Source organism: Tasmannia lanceolata, unplaced genomic scaffold (genome assembly GCF_043159265.1).
Source record: "Tasmannia lanceolata isolate RefF3 unplaced genomic scaffold, GAP_Taslan_0.1 ptg000006l, whole genome shotgun sequence".
NCBI lineage: Eukaryota > Viridiplantae > Streptophyta > Magnoliopsida > Canellales > Winteraceae > Tasmannia > Tasmannia lanceolata.
In genome coordinates, this window is record NW_027518683.1 from 19,208,223 (window position 1) to 19,219,782 (window position 11,560).

General features: G+C 38.9%; 1 long non-coding RNA gene across 1 annotated transcript; it reads right to left on the reverse strand.

Annotated features, from left to right (window-relative positions):
- Window positions 1-4,945: 4,945 nt before the first annotated feature.
- On the reverse strand, window positions 4,946-6,193 carry LOC143878461 (uncharacterized). Its single transcript, XR_013250974.1, has 2 exons — window positions 5,880-6,193; window positions 4,946-5,594 (listed from the first exon to the last, which is right to left on the reverse strand). It is a non-coding gene; the product is annotated as an uncharacterized LOC143878461 (long non-coding RNA).
- Between the last annotated feature and the right edge of the window lie 5,367 nt (window positions 6,194-11,560).

Here is an 11,560-nt window from a genome sequence, read left to right on the forward strand (position 1 = left end):
AAAGAATAAGCACAACATACTTTCCAAACGTATAGAGAAAACTTACAGAACTTGATATCAAGAATTATATATATAGAATTATATATATATACTTCATTAAGCATAGATGCTTTCATTCATAGCCATATCTCGGCCCATTCATAGCCATACTTCGGCTCATAATCCTCTAGATTTACACTCTCTAGAGTCGTCTTTACACACGTGCACATGGAGGACTATAACGCGTCCACTCGTCATCATATCATAACTCAGTCCATATTCAGAATTAGGGTATCACAAGATAAACTTTAAACATAAACATATCTCACGGAAACAAGTTTCGAGGATACAAAATAGAATTATAGCTTTATCAGTAAAATCATTTATCTGAAAGGAATGGGGTCTGAAAGAAAGGATCCCCCTTCGATTCTCATCCGTTGTCGATCTTAGAATGATAGAAACTCTTATAGCAATTGCGTATAAAGAGAATCAAAGAATATGAAATATTCACATCCAGTATATCAAAAGAGAATCAATGGAAGAAAACCCTTACATATAGCAAAAGAGAATCAATGGAAGAAAATCCTTGCATATAGCAAAAGAGAATCAATGGAAGAAAATCCTTACATATAGCAAAAGAGAATCAATGGAAGAAAACCCTTACATATAGCAAAAGATAATCAATGGAGAAAACCTTACATATAGCTTTCCGGTCACAGGTTTGTTTGAGCTTACACCTTGGAGTGGATAACCTGTAAATATATTCTAATTTAATCAAATTCATGTTTTAAGGCAGTGTCCTTTATGTCCAGGTAATGTCCATCTATGTCCAAAATAATGTTCCCTGTGTTCAGTGTTCTTTCTATTAAATTTTTAAGATCATGGGGCCCAGCATGCACTATTCATATGGACCCCACATGTTACTATTCATGTGGACCCCACAGGTTACTATGCTCAGCAGTTCACCATTCTTTGATTTAGTTTATTTCTTGGCTACTATGCTCAGCAGTTCGCATTTCTTTGATTAAAGTTTACTTTACGGTTACTATGCTAGCATTTCACCGTTCAAATAAGATGGGCTACTATGCTCAGCGGTTCGCCTTTCTTTGATTAAAGTTTACTTTACGGTTACTATGCTAGCATTTCACCGTTCAAATAAGATGATAAAACTTGCATAATCTATAGCGAGTTATCGCCTCTTATGCATGCTTTATCCTAATATTTACATAGGTGGTAGAACCAACCATATTACCCATAATAAATACTTTAACTATCTATATGAAAGACTTCCCTTGGTAATGATGAAGTGGATTTCCTTTTTCTTCTCCTCTCTCTCTTACTCTTTCTTCTCTCTTGTTACTCTTTTATTTTTCTTCTTCTTCTCTTCCTCTATTTATAGGTATATTTTTTCCAACTACAGTCTTAAATTCACAACTACTCTCTTAAATGCTTTTACAAAAATATAGGAATAGTAAAGGTATAAATAAATGAATAGTAAAGGCTGCTTGAATAGTAACAGGATGATTAATATTATTTAATTATTATTTTCGTCGGTGAAGCGCAACTACTCATTAATGATAGTTGTTGTGGAGTGACCCGCTTAACCAATGAGTTAATGAAAGTGGTTGCGGTGTGTCCTTCTGGTAGTGGTTCCCACTAGTGATGGGTCCCGCTATTTGTGGGTCCTGCTTGTTGTGGGTCCCACTGGTGGTAGGACCCGCTTGTGTGGGGCCCACTGATGTGGGACCCACTGTTGGTGGGACTCGCTTGTGAATAGTACTCGGTGGGTCCTACTGTGAATAGTAATTTTGAATAGTTTATCTCAATAGAGAACTTGCATAGTATTTCTGCATAGTAATCTTACGTAGTATTTCTGCATAGTGACTATTGTAAATAGTAATTATGAATAGTGACTATTGGAAATTTTTAATATGTGTAAGTATCTACTCATTTTTAGTTGACATCTGGGGCGGTGGTTTAGTGGTAGGAAGCCGTTCAATCCTCGCTCAGCGTTGGGTTCGAATCGCGTACGCCCCATTATGCCAGATGTCCTCATGCCCGATTAACTCGGGGAAAAATGAGTAATGGCCGATGATTACCCACCTATGAGGCCATTTTTATTTATTTGTATATATATATATATATATATATATATATATATATATATATATATATATATTTTACCGGTTATTACATTTACACTATGGCTAGGCTATGGCATGCACTTGTTTATCTTTAACAGCCGAGGCATTTTTATTGGGTTTTATCAATCATTTTGCGAATTGTTTTCTAAATTTATTTATATAGTTAAATATGTTTATCTTGGAAAATGATTTTGCAAAAATCAGTTTGCTTAACAAATGAACAAGTGCATGCTGAGGTAGATGGGGGCTCTTTGGGATTAGAGCAGTTCATCTTGGTGTATATCGTGTAGGTCTAGGGTAGGCTAGATGGGATTATGATGTTGCTGTTCTGGTCAGATGGAGATTTGGTATGGTGCTCTCCTTGAGGAGATGATTGTTCACTGGTCTCACTTATTAGGTTTCAGTATTTGAGATCAGGTGTGGATGGTTAGAATTGCTAAAGGGTTAGTTTTGTGCCGTTGATCTGACTGCCTTTTGAGTTAGGCATGTTGGTAATTACGTGTCCGGTTCAACGATTCAACAGGCAATTTTTTTTTTTAAATTAGAGCTTCTGCGCAGTGGTATCAGAGCCACAATTGACGCGTAGTTCGCAAATCGAGATCAGAATCGATATCCACGCTAGAAAGGAGATAGTCTTCGTATTCGGTATGTTAATTTTATTTATATTGAGGGCTTTATTTTTTTCCTTATTTTTGCTGGCTGGATGTGTCACCATAATTTTTTGGATCTGAGGGCTGATCGGCATGTGCCGGAGTTACTTGAAGAGGGTGCCCACAACGAGTTTGATCTAGGCATTTTTTTTCTTCAGTGGCTTGCGGTGACGGCAACATCGGCAAGGAGAAACAGAGAAAAATAAAGAAGTCATAATAATAAAAATTGTGGTGCGGGAACAGGATTTGCCATTGCATTACGCTGCCACCGTAGAAGTCGACCGAGTGATTTGATTGTCGGAGTGGTTTTGCCGAGCTTCAACGACCAACATCTACCATCACCGGATCGTATAACGGCCTGAATGGGCCATGACGTGTTTGGGTCTTTTATTTCTCCTGGAGTCGATATTTGAATAAAGGATAAGCTATGTTATCTTATCCTAGTTAGTAGAGATGCCATGTGACAGTAAGAGTGTTATCTTTTCCTTGTTTGTAGGGATGCCAATGATCATCGTTAATTTATCCTCGTTGTAGTTCTTTTGAAAATTAAGCAATAGAAATTAATTCAGAACTCTACGTGGTTTTCACGTAGGCGATTAATCCTCTCTAAAGGTTTTTCTGGTATAGAGGTGAATCCTCACATCTGGTGTCAGAGTCGTGGATTTTGCAAGAGGACTCACACCTCCATCTAACCGTGGAGAAATTCTGCTCACAGATACAACCGAAAAAATTGACGTATATGCCAACTTCTCTATAAGAGGACTCACACCTCTATCTAACCGTGGAAGATTAGCAAGATTTCACAATAGCAACTATCACACTTCCAATCGTGGATGTGGCCGTGGACGAGGGCCCTATCAACAATTTTCGACCTCTGGTCATTTTACATATCCACCTTGCCAATACTGCGGACGTCGAAACCATGCCACTAACAACTGCTATCATCGTCCGGATCCTCAATTAGAGCATGAGTCCTCCAGTAATATGGAAATTGCACCTTCCTTCACTGCTCCTCATGAGATGACCTGGTATCCTGACTCTGGTGCGTCAAATCATCTTACTGCTGATCTTTCTAACCTGTCTTTGCACACTCCATATGTTAGTTCCGAGCAAGTTATGGTCGGCAATGGTACTGGTTTGCCCATCCAGAACATCGGTACTTCTTCTTTCCATACATCTCATTCATCTTTTGCCTTAAATAATGTTTTACATGTTCCAAATATTCGTAAAAACCTACTTTCCGTCAGTCAGTTCACCATTACAAGATGCCACGTAGTACAGACAAATAGTGTGCTCTCTTCAATACGTACTATTAACTTGACCTGATATTGCTTTTGCGGTCAATAAAGTTTGTCAATTCATGCACAAGCCGACTACCGAACATTGGACAGCCGTTGATCTTGCGCTACCTCAAATCCACATTGCACTACAGACTGTTTATTCGTAGAAGCCCATCCATTTCCCTCCATGCATATTCTGATCCCGATTGTGCTGAATGCCCTGATGATCGAAAGTCTACAGGTGGCTTCGGAATATTTTTGGGACCAAACCTCATTTCATGGAGCTCTCGCAAACAACGAACCGTAGCCCGCTCAAGTACGAAAGCAGAATATCGCTCTGTAGCAAACACTGCCGCAAAGCTCATTTGGGTTCAAGCTCTTCTCTCAGAATTAGGAATCTCACTTCCCACTCCACCACTCCTCTGGTGTGACAATGTTGGTGCCACCTACCTAACTGCGAATCCTATTTTTCATGGCCGCATGAAACATGTGGAAATTGATTTCCATTTTGTCCGTGATCGAGCAGCGAAGGAACTCCTTGTGGTGCAGTACATATCTACAAAGGATCAAATTGTTGATATTATGACGAAGGCACTACCATCTGCAACCTTTGATGATCTTCGGTCCAAACGTCAACTCACCACTAGTGAGTTTTGTTTGCGGGGCCGTGTTACGGAAGATAATCCGTAGAGATATTCCGGATATCTACAACTGCTCTAATCCTAATCCATTTGCCACAACAATAGTTATGATTGGATTCATCCATCTATATCCCAAGTGTGCCAGTTGTTATCCAAGAGATCTGTTAGTTGTGACTGTTTTAGATAGGAATTCTCTTTTTATATAACATATCATGTAAGCTCTTTACGAGAAAGATAATACACAAGAAACAGAACTCTCAACTGAATATTCATTTGTTTATCATCATCTTTATGATGTGAGGATTCACCTTTGTACCAGAAAATCCTTTAGAGAGGATTAATCTCCTACATGAAAACCACGCAGAGTTCTGAATTAATTTCTATTGCTTAACTTTCAAAAGAACTACAACGAGGATAAATTAACGATGCTCATTGGCATCCCTACAAACAAGGAAAAGATAACACTCCTACTGCCACATCTCTACTAACTAGGATAAGATAGCATAGCTTATCCTTTATTCAAATATCCTTTTTTTTTAAATGGCTTTATTCAAATATCTTAACTGTAACTAAGACTCCAAGAGAAATAAAAGACCCATCATGGCCCATTGAGGCCGTTACAGATCGATTCTCTCGGAAGCGCCAAATTCCAACATCCCTGGCAGGAGAATATTCTGGTGAGTTCATCGGTTCCGTGCGGCCCTCGAATCCATCTGCTGCTATTTTTTCGGGGATGGATTACTGAATCGACGTTACCCTCTCCGCTTCCATCGACACGTCTTGTGAAAAGGATAAGATCAAAAATACCTTTTTCTTTTGATACTGCTTGCCTTTTGATATTCCCACCCATCTTTGTGATGCCTCGTAAGATAAAGATTTTCTTTGATAAGCTTTGTACTCCTGTCATTTAGTAATGCCACCCACATCATGCTTTGAGATAAACATAATAAAACCCTCTTTACACATGGCGGCCCTCTTTGCACAAGGGACTCCCATCGGTAATGCCACTCAATTCACACCGTATGATATTTGTGTTAGAAGGGTCGTATAACCCCCGGGCAAAATCGCTATGCGAAATTGATCTAATCGTATAGTATAATAATTATTTTTCAATTTTGCCCTTAGCCTAGAATTTCTAGGAACTAGATTATATTTTGGTAATAAAATAAACAGATAAAAATATACCTTTGTAGAAGTTACCACGAAGAAGATCATCTGCTTGATCTACTCCCCGAATCGTCACGAACGAACCCTTCTTCACAAACACCGCAAGGTTAATCCGATGGGATCCGTTGATTTTGCGCAAAGGGATAGAATAACTTTTATTCTACATTAAGAGCTGATCTAAATCAGTTCTAGAGATGCGAATTTAAGATATTAGATGGAGCTTTTGATCTCAAGTTGTAGTCTTTTATGAAAACTAGGTTCTGAACTTGAGAAGGCTAAGAGAGAGAGAGAGAGAGAGAGATATGGACGTTTTGCTAAGGGGAGAACAAGAAATTTTTCAAATTGAAAAAGTATGTCAAACGTCCAACGATACTTTGGGTTTTATAGAAATACAATTTCCTGAAAACTCTCAATTTGAACTTTATCTTAAAGTTGGGAGAAATTTGTAAAAACAATTTTGCAAACATCACACGTTCAACATAGAGTCAGACGTTCTCTTTCTTTAAGAAAACATGTGTTGTGTTGTGGTGTGGGGTCCACCAAAAGTGGATACCAGTTAATTCTCCAAAAATTTCCCACCTTAGCTACATCTCTTTACTAGTTTCCCTTTTTAACTAGTTTTCTATAAAATATTATATAATCATTTAAACAACAAAACTAATTCAAACATTTTGAAATAAATAGAAAATCATATGGGACAAAATTCAATCGTTTAGGGCACTTTATCTAACAATCTCTCACTTGCCCTTAACATGTAATTTTGTCCAATAGGGTTAAATTCAAATATTTATTTAATTCTTCCAATAAAATAAATGATTCCCATCCAATGAGAATAAAGCTCCATCCTATAATACCCCTTTCGGTTAACACTTAACCAATTTGGTATTCCAAATATGTCCCATAGTGTACATACACTATGATATCAATTCCCTTTGTATTAAAACAAGTTTATCTATGCAATCAAATAAATACGGGACCATATCTAATAGATACGATTGGTCACTCGAGTTGTGAGTTGGATCGTTGCAGGGATTCAACGGTCGATCCTGCAGAACCCAATAAAGGGTCCCACTGCGATTCTTTTCCGTAGTTCAAAAAACACAACCGCATTGAGTCAGTGGCCTCCATTGAGACGTAACCCTGAAGATGACCGTTAAATCATTTTACCCCTAATCACATCCAATATGTGGAAGTCCTTTCTCTGTTCTCCATCTACTGAGTTGAGTCCTACGGGGGGTGACATACATACCGCTTGGGCCCACTCTAGGTATACCTTTCAGTCAAGCAGCTTAGGCCCGCAAATGCATTTGCTAAAAACATTCAAAATATTTTCGTAAAACATTTATCAAATCCACCTGGCCAGGTATTTTATAGGCCTACTGCTCTGACCAAAACTGTAGATGGTACCCTCATGTATATGAGGCAAAGAATTCCTTATCGGGTATTACTATTAGTCTCACAGGTTTGTCAACGATTCCAATACCACCCTCAAATGATTCCTAAGAGAACCATTGTAAAATGGACCAAGATAACAGGATGGGCCTACAGACCAAAAAAGATCCCCCAGGTCAAAGGACATGTAAAGGGTCCTGTCTGGTGGAATAACCTTACTATCTCCTGTCCACAGGCTATTCCAATAAGATCCAATTCAGAGAGCGATCCCAATCGCCGCTCCCACGCTTCTTGATTAGGGTCCACTACCTAAGTGACTGAGATAAGTCACCCCATAACACGTGCATATCAGCAAGACTGGTGCTAGTTGTGTATAGGAGGAGATGTCCAATCTCCACCCCAACCAGGAACTTTTAAGGTTTGCTAAGAACCGGAATTCCGTATATCCCTGCTCCCTAGGATCTTTGAATCCTTGAGCATAGTATTCCTACTTTGCTCCATAAGGACTTATATGTGTAAAAACAAGCACATCTCACATATTAACAAAATAGCCCCCAAAGTTGTCATAAAATAATCATTTACTAATGATAAATGCAAGGTACACTGGAATTTAAAGTAATTTCTCACTGCCTTTAGATCTAGTCGTGCATATATCTAAGACACATTCCCTCTACATGCTTGTCAAACACTTTTTGACTAAGGGACTTTGTGAAAGGGTCTGCCACGTTATCTGCTGAAGCCACCTTTGCTATGGCAACACCTCTGTCAATGATCTCCCGTATCACATGATACTTTCGAAGGACGTGCTTGGACTTCTGATGAGATATTGGTTCCTTTGCTTGAACAATAGCCCTGCTGCTGTCACAATACAACGTAATTGGTCTTTCAACAGAGGGAACGACACCAAGGTCATCCAAAAACTTCTGCAGCCATACTGCCTCTTTTGCCGCTTCACTGGCAGCGATATATCCTGCTTCAGTAGTAGAATCTGCTGTGGTGTCTTGTTTACAACTCCTCCAAGATATCGCTTCACTAGCCAAAGTAAAAATAAAGTCTAAAAAAAATTTCATGTCATCAACGTCAGACTGAAAATCCGCGTCGATAAAGCCAGAAACGACTAACTCGTCTGCCCTATAAACCAAACAATAATGTTTGGTGCTCCTAAGATATTTAAAAATATGTTTAACTACCGTCCAATGCTCAGGACCTGGGTCTGATTGATATTTGCTAACCACACTTACAGAATGACAGATATTTGGCCTTGTACATAACATGGCATATATAAGACTTCCCACAGCCGAAGCATAGAGAACTTTATTCATCATTTGCTTTTCCTCATATGTCTTTGGAGACATCTTCTTGGATAGCCTGATTTCATGCCTGAAAGGGATTAATCCCTTCTTGGAATCTGTCATATTAAATGTTGCCAATATCTTATCAACGTAAGCCTCCTGTGATAGCCCAAGCTTCCTACTTTTACGGTCCCTAAACAATTTAAGTCCTAAAATATAAGAAGCTTCACCCAGACCTTTCATTGCAAATGTACTGGAAAGACATAACTTTGTGTTAGATTACATTCCTACATCATTTCCAATTAGTAGAATGTCATCCACATATAGAACCAAAAAGGTTACGGTACTCCCATTGACCTTCTTGTATACACAAGCCTCATCAACATTTTGAGAGAAGCCAAACTCTTTGACCGCTTGATCAAAACGATGATTCCAATTGCGAGATGCTTGCTTTAATATATAAATGGATCTCTACAACTTGCACACTTTCTGATTATCCTCTCCAGCAGCCTCAAAACCCTATGGCTGGACCATATAAATATTTTCCTGAATGTTTCCATTCAAGAAGGCGGTTTTGACGTCTATTTGCCAGATCTCATAATCATAATGTGCAACGATAGCTAACAAAATCCTGATGGACATTAACATAGCTATAGGCGAGAAGGTTTCCTCATAATCAATTCCAGTCTTTTGAGTATAACCCTTTGCCACAAGCCGTGCCTTGTAGGTCTCCACCATTCCATCAGGGCCTTTCTTCCTCTTGAAGATCCATTTGCATCTAATGGGCTTAATACCCTCTGGTGGATCGACTAGAGTCCAGACCTTGTTGGAATACATAGAGTCCATTTCGGATTTCATAACATCTAACCATTTGCTCGCATCGATGTCTAACATCGCCTCTCTATAGTTAAGGGGATCTGTTTCTTCCATGTTGGAATTAATTTCCTCACCCAAATAGAGATATCTACAGGGTCTTCTGATCTCCCTAATACTATGTCGAAGTGTCGGAGTAGGCTCATTAGATTCTTGCTCAGTTTCCTCATATTTCTCTATTGGATTATCAGATTGCTCTTCCAAGGCAATCCTCTCCATCTCACTTGCATCTTGGATGAACTCTTCTTCCAAGAATGCAGCATTCCGGCTTACAACACAAATCTGTTCGCCAGGGTTATAAAACCAATAACCCTTTGTTTCCTTATGATATCCAATAAAGAGACACCTTTCGGTCAAAGTCTCTAACTTGTCAGCACTTATCTTTTTAACATGGGCAGGACAACCCCATATCCTCAGGTGATTCAATGAGGGTTTTCTACCCGTCCATAACTGATATGGAGTCATTGGTACTGACTTAGTTGGGACTCGATTAAGGATATAGAGCGTTGTTTCTATGGCATACCTCCAAAGAAACAACAGTGCCTTGACAAAACTCATTATGGATCGAACCATGTCTAACAAAGTTCGATTCCTTCTTTCTAACACACCGTTCAACTCGGGTGTGGCAGGTGGAGTCCATTGAGACACTATTTCATGTTCTTTCAAGTAGTCCTTAAACTCATCTGAGAGATACTCTCCTCCTCTATCGGAGCGAAGAGTCTTGACTTTCTTATTTAACTGATTTTCTACTTCATTCTTGAACTCCTTGAAGTCTTCAAGGGTCTTAAACTTACATCAAATTAGATACAGATATCCATACCTTGAATGGTTATCCGTGAAAGTCACAATGTAGACAAACCCTCCTCTTGCAGGATGAGAAAGAGGTCCACAAACATCCGTATGTATTTACTCCAACACACTTTCGCTTCTTCCACTCTTGCCTTTAAAAAAAAATTTTGGTCATTTTGCCCTGTAGACACGATTCACAAGTTGGAAAGGGTTCCACTTGAATAGAATCCAATGGATCATCTTTTACTAACCTTGTGACCACTCTACGCCAATATGACTTAATTGAAGATGCCAAAGTTGAGTTGGAATTACCGTGTCCCTTGGCCTTTTGAGGTTCAGAACATCAACGCTTGGAACACTCTCAATGTTACTCACATTCTCTATGACGTTAATTAGATACAAACAATCTACTAATGCACATTCCACAATAATAGAATTTTCCTTTTTAATAAAAATTGAACTTTTATTAGAATCTACTAAATATCCATCTGAAATAAGTTTAGAAACAGAAATCAAATTCCTTCTTATAGAATGCACATAAAGACAATCTTTTAATAATAAGTATCCCCTAGAAAATGCCAAAAATTAATCGCCCATAGCTTGAACTGCAACAATTGCATCAGTTCCAACTTGTAGGTTGAGTTCGCCATCAGTCAGCCTTCTGCTTATCCTTAGCCCCTTCAAAATATTGCAGATGTGTGAGGTCGCACCAGTATCTACACACTAGGAAAATGCAGGACCAATCATATTGGTTTCAGCAACAAAAGCCTGTGACATACCTTGAGAAGGCTTGTCGTCCTTCTTGCTAGCTAACTAGCTCCTGCAGTTCCGCTTCCAATGTCCAGGCATGCCACAATGGAAGCATGCATCGTTGCTTTTAGTTGATTTTTTCTTGAAAGTTTTCTTATTCTTAACCACTGGACCCTTTTCTTGGAGGCTTGGCCTTTTTTCCTTCTTTTCCCCTTACCTTTCGGTTTGTAAACTGAAGGTACATTATCCTCAGCTAAGAAGACACTCTTCTTATTTACCTTCTGCAAATCTTCAGTTGACTGGAGTTGGTTTAATAGCTCAGTCAATGTCATTGTTAACTTGTTCATATGATAGGTCATCACAAACTCATTGAATGACCCTAGTAGGGAAGCAAGAACAATGTCTATCTGCGTTTCTGCATCCATGATGGCCCACAAGATGTCAAGTTCATTAAGAAAACCCATCATCTTTAACATATAGTCCCTGACCAGGGTTCCTTCTACCATCCTAGTGGATACAAGGCCCTTTATCGTAATCAGTCTAGCTGGGCGATTCTGCTCTCCAAATAATTCTTTTAGATTAAGCATTATTTTTGTGGCTGTA